The sequence below is a fragment of the Nycticebus coucang genome, chromosome 3 (genome assembly GCF_027406575.1).
Source record: "Nycticebus coucang isolate mNycCou1 chromosome 3, mNycCou1.pri, whole genome shotgun sequence".
Classification (NCBI taxonomy): Eukaryota; Metazoa; Chordata; class Mammalia; order Primates; family Lorisidae; genus Nycticebus; species Nycticebus coucang.
In genome coordinates, this window is record NC_069782.1 from 41133604 (window position 1) to 41156140 (window position 22537).

Genomic DNA, 22537 nt, shown 5'->3' on the forward strand with positions numbered 1-22537 from the left:
ATTTCCATGTAACCGATCACTCTAACTTTTAACTTTTTACTAAGCCAAGTAAAACTGCTTGCTCATTGAAAAATATTTTTAGGAGAAACAAAGCGTTTCTTTCTAATCTACTATTTGATTAATTTGCATTTATTACTTTGGGGGGAAGCAGTGGATTTTTCTTGGGATAACTGCACAATTTCATCAGAGTAGCAAAAGGGTCTATGATGTATCTATCCTCCCATTCCCCAGTCCCCCTAAAATGAAGACTACTCCCCCTAAAATAAGGGACTGTACTATCTGTTGAGATACTATAGTTAGTGTATTCCCTGGGGTCCTTCAAATTATGTGAATCTGTAGTTACATAATAAGCAATCTGCTTCCCTTCATGTAGATTCCTAAGCATCTATGGATACTGGGAATGTGTGAGACTGTGTGACAGAGGTAAGAAAAATAGGTATTAGGAAGATTTTTAAACTGATACCAAAACTACAAAAAATGCATTCATTGAGTTTTTTGAGAATATAATTAATAATTTTATAGAAGAATTACAAAAACAGAATGACTCACTGGGAATAGAATTTTTGAGGTATAGTTCTATTTGCTTTCTTTGAGTAAAGACACGTTTTTAATGATGTGCAGAGTGTTTGTAACATCAGCATGTCACGTTCTGGAAGCAAGAACAGGGTCTGTGTGGCAGGAAGCATCTTAGACTATAATTGCACTAATGGGTCATTGATCTTGAAGGTGTCTAAATGGATCCTTACAAATAGACTGTAATGAGTCTGAAGGCTGTTAGCATCACTGTTAGGTAAATACCCAGCCCAAGCCTTTCTATTTGCTATTACAAGTGATAAAATAAACAGTACATATTTCCAGAAGCTTATAATTACATGTACTTACACAGCAGTTCAAAATAATAGACCCCTTGGAGAAGTTATATTTTATATCAGTCACATAAAGTGAACATTTTGTCTTCTGTTGAGATCACAGGAGGGCAAGTCAGAACTTCTATTTTTGGCACCATGCATGACAATTATTTTTTATTTTTATTTTTTCAGTGAACAAGTCATTTAACCAATTTTTGCTTTTGTATTGTCTACATAGGTGGAGAAAAGTCCACTTCTGCAAGCCATCTAAAATAAATGTTAAAATAAACAAATAAAATGAATAAGTTAAATCAACATTTTTAAGCCAGTTGGCTATTATCTCTGAGGATGCTTTGTATATAAGAAAGAAATGAATTTATGAATAGTATCATTTATAATTCAAATACAGGCAAGGCTCCTTTCCTTTCTTTCTCCTTCCTTTCTCCTTCCTTCCTTCTTTCCTCCCTCTCCTCATTCCTTCTTATTTTCTTTTCTTCCTGCTTTTCCTCTCACAGGGAAATACAGAGATTTGGGGCTGAAAACTGGCCATTATAGCTTATGTTCATCATTTACGTTTCTTTTTACAACGTATTTAATTTTATTTGTTTAAAAAGTATCTTGTTCTACTGATTAGATATTAGGGGGATATTCTTTTTAACTTGGCTTCCTATTGTTAAGATGAAATCACATTTCTTGTGTTGCTGTGGTTCATGTGCTCTGGCTGATGATATTACATTGTGTGACTATGTCAGAGTTTATTAAATTACTCTCTCATTGATGGGTATTTGAGTTGTTTCCAGTTTTTCACTATTACAATCAGGACTACTGCTAACGTATGTGTGTCTCTTGATAGAGGACTGAGACTTCTCTTGGGTGTATATGTAAATGTGGAATTTCTGGGTCATAAGGTCTAAGAATGTTCCACTTTAAAAAACAATGCCATGGGTGGTGCCTGTGGCTCAGTGGGTAGGGCGCCAGCCCCATATACCAAGGGTGGCAGGTTTGAACCTGGCCCCGGCCAGCTTAAACAGCAATGACAACTGCAACAAAAAATAGCCAGGCGTTGTGGTGGGCACCTGTAGTCCCAGCTAGTCAGGAGGCTGAGCCAAGAGAATCCTTTAAGCCCAAGACAGAGTTGGAGGTTGCTGTGAGCTGTGACGCCATGGCACTCTGCCAAGGGCGACAAAGTGAGACTCTGTCTCAGAAAAAAAAAAAAAAAAGCCAAATGGTTTTCAAACTTCGTTACTCCAATTTACACACAGACAAGCGACATGTGAGTTATGTACCCACATTACTTCCAACACTTGGCATGTGACACATTTATATTTTAGCTGATGGGGTATATTGAAGTGGTTTCCCATTGAGGTCATCTGTGTGTTCACTTGATCACTCAATTGTTGCCTGTCCCTTCTCGTACTTACTGGCCATCCATGTGTTTCTTTTTCTTTGAAACATCTGCTCCTGCATTTTTTCTACTAATTTGTCCTTTTGCTTATGTTTATGTATTCTATTAGTAGTTCTTTAATGGTGATGGATATAGTGAATATTTATCCTCCTACTTTGTAACTTATTTTTAAGCTGTCTTTTAAACATTCTTAATTTTAAAAATTCACATTGATCTTTTAAAAAGTAATCAATGATTTTGTTGGTATTTTACTTACGAAATCTTCCCCTATCCGAATGTCTAAAAGACATTTACCTATAGTATTTTCTACTGAAATGAACATTTTATTTTTGAAATTTATGTCCTTAATGCACCTGGAGTTTATTTTTTATATATGTTGTGAGGTGGAGCTCCAATTTTATCTGATATATATAAGGATGACTATTTAATTCCAGCTGTATGTATTGAATAATCCCTAATTTATTTCCTAATCTGTCCTTTCACTATATATCATACTCTACACACATAAATATCTTTCCAAGTTCACTAATAATATGGCTAGCTTATGGAGCCCTTCATTACTTCTCTTATTTAACTCATTTGGAAAAGCCAAGACAATGAGTTTGAAGAAGAAGGGTGGAAAGTAGTTTCCATCCTACCTAGTGTGGTACTGGCTTCTGTCTCGGTGGTTGGTTTGTGAGTGTTTGTAAAACAGTAAACTAATAAAAAAAAAGCACTCATTGATTAATAAGCAATGATGAGTATGTGCCAGAAACTAAAGATGATAATGATCCCACTTCTGTTCTTTTCAACTTGAGGTCCAATTGGGACAGGGAAAAAAAAAAAACAACTGTCTGATATTCTCAAAAGAGAATGGTTTTAAGTCCATGATTTATGGGTATCTTTCTATTTTTTTTGTTGTTTTAGGAACATTCCAATTCCAATTATTTCTATGTGTTTTATTAAGGTTAATTCAGGTTTTATGTAAGAATCATCAGCATTGCTATACTAAGGTAGAGAATGTCTATTTTAATCATAACAGAAAATTAGTACCTTGCATGGTAGCTGCCAAATAATATTTAATAAAATATGTGTTGAGCACCCCAAGGAATTCATTATTATAATTCATTTTCATCAGTATATATGTATTTGATTTGATTTTCATAAATATTGAAGTTTCAAATGGGACTCTGAAATCACATAAATCCCAGAACAAAAAAAAAAATAAATAAATAACATGCTGGCCTTTCCAGTTCGGAATAAGGTCTTTAAAGTGGCGTCCATACTTGAACAGTGATTTCTAATTAGAACCAAAAATTTCAGGGTTCTGTATGCATTTGCACAAATATATACATTGATAGGAATGTGCAGATATGTGACACTTAAGTGTTCATGTACTATGTGCATAATAAATCTTGTATTTGACATAAAAGTTATGAGCACAGGGTTAAAAGGAACCTTAGAATGCACCTTAGTTCTGTGATTTTTCAGTACTTTGGGAAATCATGAACTTTTTGTGTGTATCTGGTGAATTATGGGTTCTTTTCCCAGGAAATGTACATATGCAAATATTCTTATTAAAAATTCAGAGTGTTGGTAAATCCTCTAAAAATAGATCCATTTGTTGGCACCTTGATCTACGATAACCTCTTAATTTCATAGATGAGAAAATACGATACCAAAAGTTAGAGTGGTTTTTCAATCTGAGTTAACCCCAGAACGAAAGCTTCCTGGATCTCTGTCCAATTCTATTTCTACTTGCTGTAAATAATGGCAAAATCAGAACATTCTGTAATGTGGAAACATTATTTTACTGCTTGTCAGTAATGCGTTGAAATCATTGGAAAATTATGCCATGTTTCTTATTTTCATAATCCCTGTTCATATCAGTGTTCAATGTGCCAACAACAATGATTTGATATTTTTAAAAAACAAGTTGCCTTCTTGTCCTCTCTTTGCCTCAGTTAACACAAAACAATATATTATGTTTTAGTAATATATTCTCTCATATACTTGCTTTCCAGAAGGAACTGTAAAAAAAATTGAGCTGCTAATCATTGTATATTTGGCATTATCTCACCAAAACAGTACAGACATTTTCAGAACATTTCAGCCCTTTCTGGAATAAATTTGTATTTTTAAGACCAAACTTTAGCAGATGCATTTCAGGATCTACCACAAATATGCATGTCTATTCAAATGTGCTCATAGTTCTTTTCTTAGTAACGTAGTACTAGAGCCAGGGAAACCATTTTCGACCCATAACCACAATGATAGGGAGAAGGTCTGTTTTCCTGAGTAAAGAGAAAATAAATCTGTCACATGTAATCTTGTCATTCAAAACTACCTTATTTGTTTCCATTTCAACCTGTTGACTATAGAATAACAGACTCTCAAATATTTATTAAGCCTGAGACTTGGAAACTCTTGGGCTACATTTTCTCCATGCTGCTGTTTCCCAGAGATGGGCAGACGCCCCAGACTTGTGCCCCTGCCTGAAGTCCAGCCCCGAAGTAATTTGCTGCCTATTCCCTCTTTGGTGCAGTCAAGGAACCCAGCCTTACCAGTTGATAGGCAAAAGATAGCAGTCATTTCAAAAGGTGTCTTTCCAAGTGTTTCACTTGGATGATGAGGAACTATGCATTCTTTAGGTCAAATAAACAGATAACCGACCAAACAACAACAACCATGCAAGAAACCATCTGCCTTAGAGCTGCCCAGAGGAAGGGTCAGGGGCCCACAGTTCTGAAAAGCTGGGCCAAGCGACCAGTGGCATCAGTGGCAGAGAAATCATGGATTTCTGCATAGCCAGCAGAATAATAATGTTGATGAAAACAAACAGGTTTGTATTTCCCATGTTAAATGTATTTAACATTTCTTTGAACATCAAAAATTTCTTTGAAAATTATGTGATTTTCACACCTAGGGGGACAATAATTACTTCTGTGTCCAGAAAGGAAGCTAACCAACCAACACTACATATTGAGAGAATTGGGATTACTAGATATTAACTGAGTCAATTAAACTTTCCTAAACAAGCTATAAAATTGTTGCTCTTCTGTCTTTAAGTTCAAGAAAGGAGAGAAGAATTCGCCTTTCTGAAATAGCCACTGGAATATATTAGTTTGCTTTCGCTAATTTCTCTGACATCACTTTCTGCACACATCTTCCTACACAGTTTTTAGGTTTTACCAACCTGGAGTTATCAACAGGCAGCCATCCACGGATAACGATACCAAACAGGGCTAACTACTCTGAGGGATATAAACCCAAATAGAGAAAATGTAGGGACATTTACAGTCAGTCTAGCAAAGTTAAAGAATCCTACCTTGCAGTGCTTCTGACCGAAAGGGTATTCCGTGAATTTTCCTCAGTGACCACCTGTGTGGCTGTCAGTTATTGTTCACTTCTTACTTCAGAAAGAGAATTGCAACTGGATTCCATTAAAATTTCTTTGAAAATTATGTGATTTTCACACATAGGGGACAACAATTACTTCTGTGACTAGGAAGGAGGCTAACCAACCATCACTACATATTGAGATAATTGGGATTACTAGATATTAACTGAGTGAATTAAACTTTCCTAAACAAGCTATAAAACTGATCTTTCTCCAAATACGATAAAGATTTTTGTCAATTATATTTTAATGAAAATTAAAAAATAAAACAGCCAAAAACAAGGCTGGAAGAAATAAGAAGTCTTAGAAAATTATCAATACATGGTAATAGCTCAGCAACATTTCATACCAATAAATATTTTAAATGTTTGAAGATTGTCCCATAAGAGGACAGTAATTTATTAATTACTACAGTCGAAGAGTTTGTAATTATGAGTGGGATCCAAATCCACTGTTGATATTTCATGCCAAATACCTTGTCAAGCATAGGCAATTATTCAAGCAATAGTTAAGAGGAAGAGATTCATTTAGAATGTTCATTTGCTTTAATTAATTTTGGCACATTATTACAGATGAGGGAGGAATTTTTAATGATCTCTATGACTTAAGGACTGCAAGCAATAGAATCACTGAATCATGTTTGATATTCAACTTTTCATCTTAGAAAGGATAAACTTGGATGATAAAGAGGCTACTCAAAATATTGACTTAATTTGTTAAAAACAAATGGAATTGACTTTTGTTCCAATTATTGCTTTATATAGTACTTCCATTGCCAGGTACAAAGACAAAAATCGAAGTGTCTACTCTTTGAAAATATAACTATACAAATGGATTGCTACAAACCTAATAGTGAGAAAAATAATTTAAATTCAACAAATGTGCTTACATTTCATAAAGTATTTCCATTTGGTAGAAAACGAAAACATTTCATCATTGAATTCCCAGTGATAAAGGGGTTTACATTTGTTCATTTTTAAATTCTAAGATTTTTGACCATGAAATACTAAATTTAATTTGAAACTTGCTTTATAATGGATGCTTAATTAAACATGAGTTTATAGAGAACATATTCATAAGTTCTTATGAATAGTGTTGGCTGTTTTGTTTATTCAGTGCCAAATGTTCAGATATTTACAAATATTTATTTTGGGGGAGGAAATCAGAGTTCAAATGGTTAGAAAAACATGTGCTTGTTAGCATTAATATACATATTAGCAACTTAAAAAAATGTAAGATGAGAAGGTTTCCTCAACACAATGGCTAATGTGAATACATAAAACTATTTAATTGGATTTAAAAGCCATTGCATCGCTTGTAGGCTTGCTTTCTCGATAGAGAATAGATAAATCCTTCTTAAAGGCACGATTTCAGACATTGCAATTTAATACACGTAATTTGATTTTAATGCAACCAATTGTGTAGGATATAAATTCGTTACGTGCTGTGTGCTAACCCCGAGGGACTCTGCTCTTTTCCCACTTTTCTCCATTACTGCCTCTTTGACTTGATCTTTGAAAACAGAAGGACCACGGATGTGCTCTCTTCCCATCTGCCGTCCCACTGTCCTCATCCTCTTATGTGACCAGAAGAGGGAAAGAAGCTGAGTGAGATGGATATATTCCCCTCGCTGTTTTCAGCCTGATATTTCCATTTTTTTCTACTGATATTGCTTCCTTCAAAAATGTAGCAGTTATTAGCTTACGGCCCCAGGTGTAAATAGTTTCTATGTGAATTTTTTTCTGTCATAGAAGAATTTTACAATTACCTTTCCAAAGGCTTAAGGAATTCCTTAGGATCCTTGTTTGCCATTAAAATAAACAAACATATTACATATATATGTTTACATATATAAAAGTATGCTTGGCCTAAAATTTGAGAATGTGAATGGTTAGTACCAGAACAACAATTTTCCCTCTGTAAAGAAGTATTAACTTTGAATTTGTAGCCAGCACCTGAAGGAGCCTGCCGTGATGTACATGACGCTTCTACACACAGTCTGGCCACAGTCTTGGCTCAACAAGTTTATAATTTCCTGTTCATCATTTCTGCTTTCCAGAGACTTTTTTTTCCCTTCAGGGTCTCCCAGGAGTCTGTAGGTGATGGTGACATGGTGGGCGCTTGTGTTGCTGGTCACAGTGGAGTGTGCCTTTGTACATATCTGTGTGCTCCCAACTTCTGTTTGACATCAGCTTCTTGTCCTTCACCCTCTGCCCAGGACTTGCCTAGTACCTGTCTTCACCATCAGTTGTGATCATGTGAACTGGTACAATTCACCTTTCTTTATGAAAGTGAGCGTATACTTATATTAGTAATAACTTTGGAAATTCTCAGAGGTACAAGTATGATTATCCAATGCACATTTCAGCAGAACCATTCATTTTTATAGTCATCATCCTAGATTTAAGTATTTATTATGGCAAATGGCAGCATCTTAATAAAGGATCAGCTTTTTCTAAAATGCACAAAGTCGAGCCAGTTGTGAAGGCTCACCCCTGCAATCCTAGCTGGGAGGGGTGAGGCAGATGGATTGCTTGAGCTCAGGGGTTCAAGACCAGCCTGAGCAACAGCAAGACCCTGTTTCTATTAAAAGTAGAAAAACTGGCAGGTGCCTGTGGTCCCAGCTACTTACAAGGCTGAGGCAAGAGGATCTCCTGAGCCCAAGAGTTTGAGGTTGCTGTGAGCTGTGATTTCACAGCACTCAACCCCAGGGCAACAGGGTGAGACTCTGTCTCAGAAAATAAAATAGTCACCAATTGTGCTAAGTATGGGACTGGACTTTCTCTAACATGTTGTCATTTTGTACATTTATCACAGAGGAAACATACCAAGTGCATTGAGATCCTCAGAGATCCTCAAAGAGTCCCCGACTCTGTTAGGAATTAGAGAAGTTCCTACAGCCTTGAAGTAAGCAAGTTTCCTCTCCATAAATTAAATATTCCCATAACTTTTAATTCTTCGCATATGGCACAGTTTCCAGTCCTTTCCAACATCTGGTTAACTTTCTCTTCATAATTTCCAGAGTTCATGAGAAATGCTTAGTTTAAACGTCAGACTCTATAATTTTGTATTCTGTATGATTGGTTTACATGTAACAATGTTAGGGTAATTCATGTCCACTCACCCAATGGACCAGAGTTTGGAACATTGAAATGTTCCTTTCTCTTGGACTAAAAAGAAGACAATTTGAAAAAAAAAATTATCTCAGGGGTAATTCAGCTGAGTTATGCTTTTAGTAGTTATAGAGTCATTTAAATTTCTGACAATACATATGCTATTCTGTGGCCATCTACTTTTTCAAATCTTCACAAAAAATACTTGTTATTCTGTGAAATGATTCCCAACAGTAGTTAAATTAAGGCTGTATCTATTCTGAGGTCTCCAGAGATGTGATAAAAAAAAATACAAAAATCAGAGCGCGCCAGTGGACATGGTTTCCTGCCCAAACCTTGGGGAATCTTTGCCAAGCTTCCCCCGTGGTGCTCAGACTGAGAGTGGTGCCTTCCGCCTGAAGATGAATCCACCCCCAGCCAACTAAGCAGTCCAACTAAGCGGCTTGAGTTGGTGGCAAGTGATAAAGCGTGTTCATATGTCCACAGAACTCCCCCCAGTACAAGAATCCTCTAAGTGAGATTAAAGGCTCTATTTCTGTATGACCAGAAAACATATGTATCTTAAATCATCAAAGCTGTTTTCACAAAGTCTTCACTTGAGTCACCTAAAACTCTGTTCATTTATCTCATAAACGACATGACTTTCCTTTAAAAATGCATTGAGATACTTTGGTTTAAATTGCCAGGCACCAATGTCTTTTTTTTCCATCTAGCCAAAACTCAAGCCACCTTAATTTCACCTTCTGCTTCCACAGCACTAAACCCCAGGGCAACAGGTTGAGTTACAGCTTCATGCTGACAATTGCTTACCCTTTAGAAAAAGTATCACATTCGTATTGGTCTTTCTTTCTTTTTTTTTTTTAATTAAATCATAACTGTATACATTAATGCATTTATGGGGTATAATGTGCTGGCTTTATATACAATTTGGAATGCTTACATCAAACTTATTAACTTAGCCTTCACCTCATTCATCTTTCTTAAGTGTCAAGTACAGAGCAATTAAGATATTGTGGGTCTGACTTATGACACTGGGGACACTGCTGTAGGATTTCCCAAAGGGTAAGCCTGTCCTGCTACTTGATAGTAGCCCAGTCTGATAGGACCCTACTGGCAAAACCAGCCCAGAGGCAAGTACTGGCCTCCAGAGATCTTATCTGATAGGTTATATATTTTAATTAATTAAAACAAAGGCCTACTGTGCGCTGGGCAGGTAGAATCTCTGATCTATCTTGTCAAGGGGCAGTTAAATGAGGCTTTGGCCACTTCCTGGCTACAGAATTAATTAGTTCTTAAGAACTTTGACCTGAATTATATCAAAAGACAACACATGGCTGGGAAGAAAGGCCTCAGTCCTGCCATTTATTTTTTCTCTTACCAGCAGGACAGATGTCTCTTTATCCTTGGGTAGCAAACACTGACATATTTTGTGAATGATTACCTTGGTACCAGGCAGGTAAACATTATCAAAGAAAAGAAATGTTACCAAGGTGCAGTCAAGTTGCTCACTATTCATTATTTCACTATAAGAGATGAAAATAGCTGCTTTCCATTAGCTTTGCTGTTAGCGTGGTAACACTTTGGGGATAAGCATTTTCATGTGGACTGTAAACCTAAAGTATACTTCAGTGAAAATTGAAATACCAATATGTTAAGTTGACAGTATAAAACACATACAACATGAAAAAAAATATTTGTTTTACACATTTCTGGCTAGGAAAGAAACAGGTTGCTTGTGCTGGCAAAGCCTGAATTGAAAAGAATGGGTATTTAGTGACACTGAGCTTGTACCACAGTAAAATTTCTAAAAAGAGGGAAAAAAGCTATTTGAAAAGTAAACAATGGAAATTTACTATAAAACCTGTAATAGGATGCTTTGGGAATGGGGTTGTTAGAGGGTGCTATTCCTCTGAACTCTGGCATCTTTGTGATTTTTCATTATTATGGACCATAATGTTCATACAAAGAAAGTAGTGTCCAAAGAAAATTCACAGAAGTCTTGAATGAGAGCAAACTCATCCAAGTAGATTGGGAAAAGGGAATAGGGCAGATACCCCTGGCTTCCTGTCCTGTCTCCTTTACTTCTCTCCAACTGGCAGAAATAGGGTTTTATTCAGGTTTCTACTTCCTACCTCCGCCTGACTCAGGGAAGGGCAGGAGGATGAATCTGATTGGTTTAATCTAAGGCAGGTGTCTGTGGTCTCATCCCATTCTTAGGGGAGGGATGTGATGCTGATCCAGCCAATGCTGCATGAGTGGACGTCTGGGGGTGGGTTTCTGAGAGATGGACCCATCTGTGAACAGAGACACAGGAAGAGATAATGCTCTCATTTCCATCCGATGTTGTGCTGTCTGGGATGTGGTCTATTGACAGCCTTTGGGAGGATTATAAAAACAAGCATCTAGAGACAAAGTTGACATTCTGAGAAGTCCAGGGAAGTAAAAATCTGGGTCCTTGATGAAAATATTAAACCTCTGAACTGATTGCCTAGATTCACTTTATCTTGAACTTTTTTTTTTTTTTTGAGACAGAGTCTCACTCTGTCATCCTCGCTAGAGTGTCATAGCATCATCATAGCTGACAGCAGCCTCAAATTCCTGGGCTCAAGTGATCCTCCTGCTTCAGCCTCCCAAGTAGCTGGGACTATGGTCACCTGCCATAAGGCTGGGATGATATTTTTAGTCCAAATGGGGTCTCACTCTTGCTCAGGCTGGTCTTGAACTCCCAAGGTCAAGTGATCTTCTCATCTCAGCCTCCCAGAGTGTGCTGTAAAGGCATGAGCCACTGTGTCAGCTCTGAACTTTCTTGTTATTAGCTTAGTGTTTGAGCCAGTGGTTTAAAAAAATCTTGGTGCCCAGGTCTGCCCACATTGCAGTTTGATCAGACCATTGGAGTGGGAATCCCTATATTGTAAGGATCCCAAGGTGATTCCATTGTGCAGGAGCATTTGGGAGCCATATGGTTTGAGCCATTTTGTATTATATCTTTTGATTTCCAGCTGAGTTCTTCCTAACTAAAACAACAAACTTTTAAAAAGAAAATCAAGACAGAAAACACTATTTCTGCGAGTGGCTATACTAGATAATAAAATAGAACATTATTAAGGAGAGTTTAATCGAGTCAGAAAAATAATAGTTTTCAAAAGGAACTCAAAATCAGTGTGACTTAGCAATCAGATTGAACCATATTCAAGTGTAATCAAGTACCTACTACTCTTGATAAAGTAGTTTTGCTATTTCCTTTTATAAAACTTTATATCTATTAAATAACCTGTAGTATAATTTATGTAAAATAATTAAAAGTCAAAGACTTCTTTCATCTTTACTAAATTTTGTCTTTGAAGAATATGTGGAAGGTAAGTTATCTTTGTCACATGTTGGAAATCTGCCCAACCACACACAATGCACAAACACCCTTTTAAAAAAAACTATTTTAGAATCAGGACGCAGGGGTCCTCGAACTCCTGGCCTCAAGCAGTGCTCTCCTCTCAGTCTCCACTGAGATTGCAGGCATGACCCACCACACCCGGGATACACACCCTTTTATTGAATCCTAAAGTCCCCTCACATTTTACCTCTCTGCATGATCCACAAGTTGAAATTTAGGAAACCATCTAAGGAATGGCCTGACATGACTTACATTCCACGTGGGAGACACAGCTGACTGTGAATCACAGTAACAATTTTGTGACCCAGCCAATTTACGGAAGAAATATTTTCTACTTTTCTGGAAGGCTGTATTCCCTCTCATTTTGAGGAGGGGGACTTACCATCATCTGCCTCTCTAGTAAATTATTTTCCTTTCTCTGAGATCTAGATGCCTGTTCGTCTACTCACACTGTCATGAAACACATGAAGCATTGCACCCAGGATCTTGCCAAGAACCCCAGTGTCACCGTGTAGTTGAAGAGTGGATATTCTTGGGTGACTGAAATCCTGAGCAGGTTTGTGGTCACAGTACTTCATGATCTAATCAAACACTGTGAGAGAAAACTCCAGTTTCCATGAGGACTTTCTTAATATCTCACAGGCACTGTGGATCCCATTCCTCCCATCCATTTCTCAGTCGTTGGGCTCAGGTCTTGATTTCGGTTTATTTCTTCAGGGAGATTATAAACCTGGATAGATCCTATATAAATAGGCATCCTTATTTTCATCAGACAACAAAATTGATACGCCACTCAGTTTATAAAACAAACCTGATACACTGACAGATGAATGGGCTTTGTGTTACATCAGTATTATCAATGTGCAATTTTCTTTTCCTTTCTCTCTCGCTCTTTTTTTTTTTTGCTTCCCAGGCATAGGGTCTCACTCTGTCACCCAGGCTGGAGTGCAGTGGTGCAATCATATTTCACTGCAGCCTTGTGACCTCAAACTCCTGGCCTCAGTAAATCCTCCCACTTCAGCCTCCCAAGTGGCTAGGACGCATGTACACCACCATGTCTGGTTGATTTTCTAAATTATTATTTTTATAGAGATGGGGGGGGTCTTACTGGTGTTTTCCAGGTTGGTGTTGAACTTCTGGCCTCAGGCGATCCTCCCACCTCAGCCTCCAAAATTGCTGGGATTGCAGGCATGAACCACACTGTGCCCAGCCAATATAGAACTTTTTTTTAATACAGAGAGATAACTTGTTTAAGGGATGAAAAATGTGACTATCTTACTCGTCAAGTAATATACTTTCAAAATTTATAAAATAAAAATAAGTAAATAAAGGACTTCTAAAAATATGCTTTTAGATAGGCAGAAAGAACATGAGGACACTAAAAACTTTGAAACAGGCATAGGAATCAAAAGGTTGTTCTTCTTTATTGCTGAGTTATGCTGACAGTTATCTCTAATAAAATTGACTGGGCAATGCGAGAGGAATATTCACATCTAAATTGACAGCGTTTACAAAGTTGAGGGTAGGTACTAAGGAAGCTCTTCAACTTAATTAAAACTTTCCCAGCTTTTCTTTCTCCCCTTTCCAAACTAACTTTGATTTTTATAGGATTTAATTTGAAGGCTATGGAAATACAAAGGCAGACTTTTGTCGTCCTCGAGGACAGGTTAATAATAATGAATTCAAATTTGAATCATCTTTTCACTTTGATAAAACTGACCTACTTTTTCTTTCAGAGAGAAAACGTCTTACGAAATATTTTTCACATAAAAATATTGCATTTCGTTACCTTTATTTTTTGCATCCTATAATTAAATCTGGCATATCACTTCCAAAAGTTAAATGGAGTTGGTTCCTTTTCAGGGCTGGGCTTTTTAACGAGGGAGCCTCTCTGCTGTGAGATGAGCTGCGCGCAGCACTTGGCCTGCTGGGGAGTTTTTCTGACAGTAGCAATATTGATGCAGATGTTTTTCTTTGTGGGGATTTTCCAACAATGTCCCTAATGAAAACACATGTCTACTTCCTGGCAAATAAAAACAAATCATTTTTTAAAACAAAAAATTCAAATGCTTTCTTCTTACAATGGCAAATGTAAACCGCCATTGTATTCTCCACATGATTTTTGCTGTAGTCTGTTGTAACAATAAGGTGATTCCTTTCTTTTCTTTTCTTTTTCTTTCCTGGTCTTGGTGTGGAAACAACTTTAACAAAATCTTAAATGCAGATCCCAAGTGGAGTGGGGATAATTAGAGCAGTGGGGTCAAGCCTTGCAGATAGACTCTTGGAATTGATTTGCTGTGTCATCTTCAACCCGGTGACTGCATCCGCTGATTCCATTTCAACACAGAAAGGAACCCAGTTCCTACAACTCCTACGTCCTCAAAGTTGAATGTAACTCTGTTTTTTGAGACTTCCGTTGATACACATAATGACAAAGATGTGTGTAAATATTGTTTTAACAAATATTTAAAAAAACAAACATGAAAATTTTTGAAAAATTCAGTTGGTGTCTTTGCAAAAACAAAATTCCAGATACATTTTGAGGGTGAAGTGAACATTTTCAGCTGCCCTCATTTGTTCCTCAAATGAACATTTTAATGCCCAGAAAACAAACCTTTCATCATTTGGCTTAAAAAAATTTTTTTTGAGCTGATATGCCCAAGATACGTCCTGACCTTATTCTTAGGCATCATAACCCGCACCACCAGATACAGAGCAGGGTGGAGCGAGGATCAGAAACGTCTGTTGTATCTATTTCCGGGACATTAAAAAATATTATTTAAAATCTACTTTTCTGTGGTAAGAGAACATGCCCTAAGTCAAAATGCCACATCAGATAAGCCTCATCAAAATATTTTTTTCAAGTCTTACCTCCAAGGGAATTATTATGAGCCTCCTTTCTCTTCTTCTTGGGTGACTGAGTCATTGGGACATATATAATTAAACAACTCATTAGAATAGAAGGTCAAGGGACCTGGGAATCCTGGAATATTCAAGCCAAATAAAATCCTTGATTAGTAGCAGCATGGTTAAAGTTTTGTGTGCCTTTGGGTAGGCGATTATGTGCTCTCTTTTTCTTCCTTAGGACATGTTGCTCTTTTGTAGAATAAACTTTAGAATATTTTTAGGCTCTACCTTCACAAACAAAGCACGTTTAATTATGCTTGATTGTTCGATCTACATCAATTGCCTTTTTAACCCAACAAGAAAATGGAGAACTAATTCATTATTTGTGAGAGTCTCTTTAGCCCTCAAATGAATAAGCTTGAAATCCAGCCTTAAGTCAGCATCCTTAAAATTCCCAGAGAGAGAAAATTCTGTTTCTTCTTTGTATCAAAGCTGCATAAGTTTCAGAGCTAGAAGTCATCTTTGGTTTCAGATCAGAACCTAGTGATTTCTTTACAGTCCTAACATGCATCTTATAAAATTATTGTGCAGAACCAAACACGGGGCCTTGAACATAAGTCAAAGGTACCAGAACACACAAGGAAAGATGCAGTGGGAAACTCCTCTCTGTGAAGAGTGCAGTCTGGTCTTTTGGGAAGGGTAAGTCAGATTGGTATGGTAAAAACAAGCCCAGTATGGAATACTCAATGCTGTGCCTTCTTTTACTGGAGAAGAATCTGTGTCACCCAAGGCACTCACTCAAGATCCCAGTTGAGGATGAACAAGAAAAATCCCTGACTTCTTGTAACAACAACCTGTACAGAAGTTTGCTTTTTGCCATCTCTTTAGTACCACATACATCACATTTTTGTGATTTCTCTTGGTTATTTTGCTGTTTAGAATGCCCCCATCCATAGTGCTGAAGTGCTGTCTGGTGTTTCCAAGCACAGGAGGTATGTGCATGACTTACAGAGAAAACGTATGTGTTAGATAAGGTTCACTCAGGCCTGTGTTACGGTGCCTGTTGGACTTGAGTTCAGAGTTAATGAATCAACAACACATATTAAATAATAACTCATTAAACAAAAAAACACATAAAACATCGATGAATTCATTGGTTGGTGAAAATGTTGTACCCAGAGGCTCAACGGAACCTAACTCTGTACTTCGTCTAGAGGCAATGGTTCAGTATTTGTTAATTCAGCATTTTCAGATAAAACATTACTGCAAGTAACAAGAATCAATAGTAGTCTTCATTTTCAATATAATCAACTTGAGAAGGGGGAAGCCTAGGTATACAGTTGTATCAAATAAAAGATTATGATTAAAAGAAAATGATTAAAAATTATTCATTTTACAGGGTGTCTTGAAATTGTGAAATATGATGAAACTATTTTCACAAGCTTCACATTTTATCAAATTGGACCTCACCCACTACAGGGTTAGTATAAGTTGAAGGACTTGGCCATAACTGAGATAGTTTGGCCAAGATCATCCATCTGGTAACTTCACTGGAAAAGGACCAAGTCTTCTATTTTTCTATTTTGAGATCTCTTTTGAAGACCATACAACCATTATCTAAAATGTCTTTAAATGATCCTGATACTATTGCGTTGTTAATTAAATCTCAACATACAAATTTGGGGAGGACACAACGTTCAGATCTTAACTATATGTACATAGAGTGCTTTTCATTTTTCAGTTGTCTTTTCATCAATAAATTATGGTGTCTTTGTAAGATTAAGCATGATGGCACATTTAAAATAATGTAAAAGAGCTCAGGTGCTGCTGTCTGTGTGCAGTGAGGGAGGGTCTTAGCCACCCACCACTGCCAGAGGAATCCTCTCGGGCTGTAGTAAACATTAATAATGTCTTTCATCTTTGAGTGGATCAAAGCAGCATGCTCCAGTTACTAGGACTCTACAAAAAAATCTGGAAAACTTGTTTTATTGGGTTTGGACAATGCAGGCAAAACCACTCTTCTTCACATGCTCAAAAATGACAGATTGGGCCAACACATTCCAACACTGCATCCGACATCAGAAGAGCTGACAATTGCTGGAATGACTTTTACAATTTTCGATCTTGGTGAGCATGAGCAAGCATGTTGGGTTTGGAAAAATTATCTCTCAGTAATTAATGGGATTGTCTTCCTGGTGGATTGTGCAGATCATTCTTGCCTCATGGAATCCAAAGTTGAGCTTAATGCTTTAATGACTGATAAAACAATATCCAATGTGCCAATCCTTATCTTGGGAAACAAAATTGACAGAACAGATGCAATCATTGAAGAAAAACTCGGTGAGATTTTTGGGCTTTATGGACAGACCACAGGAAAGGGGAATGTGACTCTAAAGGAGCTGAATGCCCACCCCAAGGAAGTGTTCATGTGCAGTGTGCTCAAGAGGCAAGGCTATGGCGAGGGTTTCTGTTGGCTCTCCCAGTATATTGACTGATGTTTGGACAGTGAAAATAAAAGAGTTTTACTTCTCTGGACTGATCCTATTCACAGCTTCCTCATGAACTTTTCTAATAGAACAAGAAAAGCTCTCCAACCAAGTCTGGCATTGAGAAGCCAAGAGTCTTTGTCAACTCATTGCCCAGTGGTGACATCTGCTCTTCTCCACATTTTTGGGAGGTAATGCTGCCCCATGTGCTGGTGTAGGTCAGGATCCCAGGACTTGGAAGCTGGCAGAATTTGCCGGGTAAAACTGTGTGCCATCATGGGGCACTTGAAAAGAAAAACATGTCTCACCACGGTGGTTGATTTCAAAGAAAGTGATTCTATTTTTAAAAGAAAGTGTTGTTAATGTAATTGGTATCCCTCTTAACGTTTTAAGTTCACAATTTACTTGGTCCAGAGTTTTCTATTCTTTTTTTTTTTTTAACTAATGAATGGCATTTAGATACTACATAAAATTATGAACAGATGCATATTGGAAGCCATGGCTCAGGTGGGTGAACTTAATTCCTGCTGAGTTAGTAGGTTGAGGAGAGAAGCTCCCCTTAGCTCACCTGTCTCTATGACTACCTTGTAGTAGGTGGCATCACCTGTGCACAGAGAACTAGAAAAGGGGCAGAACCTCGGCCTTGCAGTTACAGCAGGTTTCCATTGTGGTGAACTCATCAAAGAATGTGTAGTAGATTGTTCACTGAGGAGGAGTTAATTATAGAGTGGGTTATTGTTATTATTTTTACTTATAAAACAATAGATTTAAGCTGGTCTTTGCTTTTATACTGTTGTGAAATTTCATTTCTCCATAGCACCTTCCTTTTTCATTTAGAGGTACAAAAAGTGATTTTTCACTTCATGAAAAAGGCGAGACCATCTCTCATGTTGTCACGTACTGTAGGTGTGTCTGTTACTTTTGCACAGATTCTAGGGGGAAATATTTCTGAATAGGAGGACAAAGGACACATTAACAGTTCTTAAATTCTGTGAGTTGAGGACTTAAAATCAGTTATTATAGTGGTTGTTTGAATTTAGGAAAGATTTACTGAGTGGGCTGTAAAATTTCCACTTACAGAATTTGGTCTCTATTGGGCTGTTCATGAGTCTTTTTCTTAAATCTTTTCTCCTTATTATCTATTTCATTCATTAGTATTTAAAGCAAAAGTTAACATCTATAGTTTTTCCAGATTTGGGAGGGGTGGTATGAAATTGCCTTTCTCCATCTCAGAAATAATTTGGGAAAAACCTTAACTCAAACACTTCCTGTAGAAATCTTCCTTTGGAGGCAGCATCAGTTATTGTCATTGAAGACCCACTATGAAAGCATCAGTGTCCCCAGAGGGATGATGAGGATTATTTTTATATAGCATTCCATTTTCTTAGTGCCATGCGTGAAATTGGATTTTCATGATCTTAATCTATACCCTTGTAGTAAAAGATGAAAGGCTAGGATGAAAGAACATCATTTTTCCCTTAATAACAGATTAGAGGTTGTTTCCTCATTGAAAATTGTAATGATGATGCTTATTTGTGCAGGATTGAACTAAATTCAGTGGATTTCTTCTAATATGAGGGTATAGAAAGTGTGGATAACATTACTGGGGTGAGAGAGAATCAGTGTTTAGTTGGACTTCTCATTCTTAGCCTTCAGTACTGACCTGTTAGGAAAGCAAGCTTTCTTACTGCCAGGCACTGAATGCAGAGGCTCAATGGCCTGTATGTCTGCAAAGTGCATGCATTTCATTTATTAGCAAGCATAGCTGGATTAAGATAAAATTGTTGGTTTGGAAAGGTGTTAAAGCCTTACGTGAACATGCCTAGCTGTGAATGAACTGGGTAGTCAACTTGCATACCTTTTTTATTTCCTCTGGTTAAAGGTTACCCATATTTCTTTGTTCAGAGACATGAGAAGTAGGATCACTTCAGAGTTAGTTTTCTTACTTTATTTTTTTCCCCAATCACTTTGTTGCAAGAGAGACAACTCTGGGTTCCACACAGGACAACTCTTTGTGAAAGTGGTTTTTTCCCCACTGGAGAAAGAGGGGATCGAAAAGTCAATGAGCATCAGTCTATTTCTTGCCCCACAGAACACCATTTTTATAATAAAATAGATGAAAGAAGCTGCTGTGAGGAGCTTAGCTCTAAACGAGGGATCAGAGCCTTGTATGGGAACTCCCATGAGTTGAGACTTTTCATTCTGTTTTATCAGAGTGCATATATGTCCTATTTCAGGAAGAGTAAAACAGTCGTGTACAAAAGAAAGTCAATGTGTATTCCAAGCATTTTAATAAAAAGTTAAAACAAAAAATAATAAAATAAAATAATGTTAAAGAGTATTTAATAATGCAGAGAATGTTCATAGTATTTTCAGCCCAAATCAGATCATACACAATCTGATGCAAGACTGGCTTTAGCAACAACTCTCAAAAGACCTGCCTCATAGCCCACCCCAAAGCTACCAGCTATGGGAACCAACAGGCATTGTGGAGTCATGTCTGGTCTCTGGCCATGAGAATAGCTTAGATTGTCTTTATATCCTCTGGGCAGCAAGTTGGCCAATGAAAGAGTGATTAGCTGCAGGTTGTGAGCAGAGCTCCTTTGGGCACCTCCCCTAGCAACTGGAGACTAGTGGCCTCAGGGGCTGTCAAAGCTGATGGATTAAGACAGGGATATAATCTGGACAGTAAAGGCAGTGATGTGGGGAGGGCGTGTCTGCTTCTCGTTGTTGAGCACCTGCAGAGCTGACCCTTCTCAGAGAAACCCACCTCAGTCTGGCATCTGGACATTCTTTCATGGCTCAGTGGCAGTTGTGGCAGCCTTGGCAGAGCTATGTGTAGATGCCAGCTGCCAAAACTCTCTGGGTTACTTGAGCAACCCTATCATGGTCAAATGCAAGTACAACTTTGATCCTACCTGTACCCAACAGCATCCCTTGCCTGTCCAGTGTCACCAGTGCTAAGAGAGGCATTTTAGGAACAACACCCCACTCCAAAGAATGGCTGAAATTGCCAAGCTATGCTATTACCTGGAGTAGGAAGAAGAGGCAGGAGCTAATGTCCTTATGCAAGAAACACAGCCACAACCCTTCTCTGTTAGAAAGATCTGGAAGTGTGACATCCCCTGTGTGCTCAGCCCCCTGACCACTAAGATCAGTCACCACATGAGGCCCAGAGAGTAAGCTGCCTCTTATCACAGTAAAGCCTCAGCGGTTGCATTGAGCCTCTCTACAAGAAAGCTGCAGACAATCTTGACTTCATAGCCATTCAAGATAGAAAGCCTTTGAAATGAGAAATAGGATGGAAACCCGGATATAGATACTGTTCTCTGAATGCGAGCGTGTGAGCCACTTTGTAAAACATAGAAAGAGGCACTTCTCCCAAGGTTAGCTATGGAAGAGCATTCAGCAGAAACTCAGTGCAGACGGAACAGCATTTTTCAGGCTCTATTTCCACATGAACAGTCTGCCACAGGAAGTGGCGGAAAGAGTGTGATGTCCAAAGTGAACTGCTGATGAGCATCTGGGGGTCTCCAACAGGCGTGGGCAACCGGAAGACTCCATCTCTCTGTGCATTCCCGTGAAGGAAAGAAGATGTAACTGTGGACCCCCCAAACAGCACATACCAATCTGCTTATTTGCAAGGAAAAAGCAAATAGTTCATCCATGTTCAAAGAGATTCTTACCCAGTTGTTTTGGGTTCTGAAGGCTGTGATTCCTGCTGACATCCCTGGGAAGTTGAAGGGGTCCACTCACAATTCTGAATGAACTATGGGGGTTGGTAAAGATTTCTTTGTCTCCCTCAGGTCAGACAGATGCTGGACAATACAGCTGTAACCCTGTTGCAATCACTCTTCTGCTATTGGGAAAGCCCAGAGGAATTAGCATTTGTCTGGACTATAAATTGGATTTTTTTTGGAATCTGTATGACATGATTGATGTTTTCATTGATAATCTGGATAGTAATGGATTAGGAGTGATGAGCTGTGATTATTGTTTTATTTTCTTTTTCTAATTTGTGGATGATAGGTAGAATACTGTGCCACTATCAGTGAGTCTAGCAGCAAAGGTTTGCATGTGTATTCTTTTTTGGTCTATTTTCATTTCAAAAAATTATTTAAAGACCGTCCATGTTCCTGCATGGAATATTAGATCATTTGCTTCTATAGTCCGAAATATAGATACAGCACAACTTGTTTATTCATTCGCCCATTGGTGGCCTTAAGGCCACAGATTGTATCTCCGTGGGGAATGTGGGTTGTTCTCAGCCCGTCTCTAGCCCTTGCTGTTACTGGCATGCACTCGGCTTTATTTGGTCTGCCATCTATAGTTAGCCAAAAGGGACAATATACCAGTATCTACCAGCATTGGGAGTTCAGTAATCTACTTCCATGAATTTGTCATAAAGAGATGTTCTCACACTTATAAAAGACAGATACTCAAGGTTATTCGTTGTAATATATATTGCAAAAACAAATAAAAATAAAGCCCCTCAATAAAGGATTGATCAAGTGAATTATAATATATCTAAACTGGAGTAATATAAAGCTTCAAGAAAAATGACCATTAACACTGAGATGTCATAACCTCCAATAAAAATATAAAACATATAAGAAAAAAATTGGATTGCAAAAAGTAATGGCTGACCTGCTTTATGCTTTTAAAAATCAATTATAAAACTTTTTTTTTTTCATTTTAGCAGTGTTTACTGAAAGTTGCATACAAGATTATTTTATTCCTGCGTCTTCTCAATTGTTTCTCCTTGTACTTGCCCTTTTCCTTTCCTACTTGGCGAGATTTGGCTTTTCGTTCAAGGATCTTTTTGCGTCTTTGTCCAGTTTAAGCCTAGTAATGACCACCTTGCTGGGGTGAATGCCCACGTGGACAGTTGCGCCATTAGCCTTTTCCCGCTCAATGTAGATGACGTATTTCTTCCTGTAAACCTGGACTACTTTGCCAATCTGCTGACCTTTATAATGCCCCCGGACAACCTGAACTTTGTCATCCTTTTGGATGGGCATGGATCCAACATTGTACTTCTGTCTCTGCTCTTTGGAAAGAGGGGAAGACA

At 37.8% G+C, this 22537-nt stretch overlaps 1 protein-coding gene and 1 pseudogene across 2 annotated transcripts in view; both read left to right on the forward strand.

Moving 5' to 3' along the window:
* LIN7A (lin-7 homolog A, crumbs cell polarity complex component) overlaps window positions 1-22537 on the forward strand; it is a 173334-nt gene that overhangs the window by 75845 nt on the left and 74952 nt on the right. The window lies entirely within an intron of this gene.
* LOC128582020 (GTP-binding protein SAR1a-like) lies at window positions 16888-17509 on the forward strand (annotated as a pseudogene). Its single transcript, XR_008378966.1, has one exon. The product of XR_008378966.1 is annotated as a GTP-binding protein SAR1a-like (transcript).